This window comes from Athene cunicularia, unplaced genomic scaffold, assembly GCF_003259725.1.
Source record: "Athene cunicularia isolate RWA unplaced genomic scaffold, athCun1 SCF_110, whole genome shotgun sequence".
NCBI lineage: Eukaryota > Metazoa > Chordata > Aves > Strigiformes > Strigidae > Athene > Athene cunicularia.
In genome coordinates this window covers 1-1803 of record NW_020799168.1, presented here as the reverse complement: position 1 = coordinate 1803, position 1803 = coordinate 1, and positions in this window count along the sequence as shown.

Here is a 1803-nt window from a genome sequence, read left to right as displayed (position 1 = left end):
AGGCCCTCGAGGCCGCTCGCTGCCACCTCCGGCCCCGGTTTTGGGGGGATTTTGATTTCGCTGAAAAATAAGAACCAAGGTGGCTCCCCCACCGCCACGTACCGGCGGAGAAAGGTACCGCCGACGCGGTCTGTAGAAGTAACAGAGAGAATGTTTGTGGGGGGGAAAAAAAAAAAATTAAAAAAAAAAAGCAGATTTCTCTCCTAATTAAGTGAGGGAGGAGGAACAGGACCCCTAAATGCCACTTGAACAATTCACAGCACCTCCGTTCCCTGCAGCCTCCACTTTTCCGCCCATCGCAGCCAAATCCTTGTCTGAAACCTGTGAGTTTGCCAAAGAACTCCCCGTCAGCGCCCGTAGCTCTGCTAATTAGTGAGGTGTGGGGGCTAAATTGGAAGTTCAGGGGAAGAAATTATGAAATTAGCCAACGGGAATGAGTTTGGAAGCTGCCGGCAGCTCGGCGCTATTATGAAAATATTCCTAGAAGAGGCATTTTCTTTCCCAGAGCAGCGAGGGAGCGAGCGAAGCCCCGATGCTGCGTGAGGTTAATGCAGGAAAAAAAAAAAAACCCAACCAAAACCCTCCAGTTTCACCTGTTTTGTTTTTTTTTTTTTTCCCCGTTCTGGCTCCTTTTTATAGTTTCCACTGCTGGTTTCCACGGCTCGGGTCTGGTTAGTCAGGGGGGGTGGGGGTACCCCCTCTTTTTCCTCCAGTGGCTCATAATTTGCAATTCAGATCTGAGTGACGGTGACTCAAGGAAGAGCCTTTTAAAAATGGAAATGGGATTCAAGAGTTGGGGGAAAGGAACAAATTCAAGGCTTCAAAATAAGAATTTGAGCTTCCAACAAGCGCCACAAGCTTGAGGAGACCTTGACAGAGGAGCGGTGTCGTGAAGAACCAAAGCCTTGCCAAGCCTTTTCTTTGGATTTTAATTTTTTTTTTCCTTAAGACGAGTAATTTCTGGGCAACCCATCCAGTCTACAACCCTCTGAAAACACACGCTGCTGACATCAGTCATCCCAAAATATAACGAAGGAAAAATATTTTTGGGGGGTAAGACTTGGACCACGGGACACGCACCCAGACTTGTGCAGTGGTAACATCGGTTTTAAGACAAAAAAAAAAAAAATTTGTATTTTGGAACAGCCTTGAACAGCTCCAAATGTTGACGCCCGGTAGGACGGTGCTGTGGGACCCGGAGCAGAAAACCGTCGCTTTGGGAAGGTTTAACTCCCCCCCAAAAAAATAAATCAAGGGAAAGCCAGAAGGTGAAGAAACCGCAGGAAAAAGGCAACAGAAGTCCCAGACAAAGGTCCCTCTCCTCCACATCCCGGCCAAGAAGGGGTCAAGTGCAAGGTCAAACTCCTTCCCCCCGCGCCAGGCAGAGGAGCTACACGCTTTTTTTTTTTTTTTTTCCCCCAATTTATTCTGGCCCAGGAACCCCTCCCGGACACAAATGGGTCTGGGCCGCTGCCCCGTTCTCCAGGACCACGAGCCACGAGCAGCTCCGAGGGACCCCAAGGCTGCGTCCTGGAAGGCATCACTGGCCCGAAAAAAAGTAAAAATCTCACCACTTCCTCGCCCACTGGTGCTCAGGCAGCTGAGCCTGACAAGAAAACACCCACAAAGTCAACCTTTAAACCCAGCTACCCAAAATTCACCTTAAATCAGGATAATTTAACCAGCCTAGGTTAAAAAAAATATAATAATTTAAGCATCCTTTGGTAAAAAAAAAAAGAAAACCACAACCCAACCGTGTGAAGCTAAAACCACATACTTTAGGCCAAACATCGTCCAGAAAGG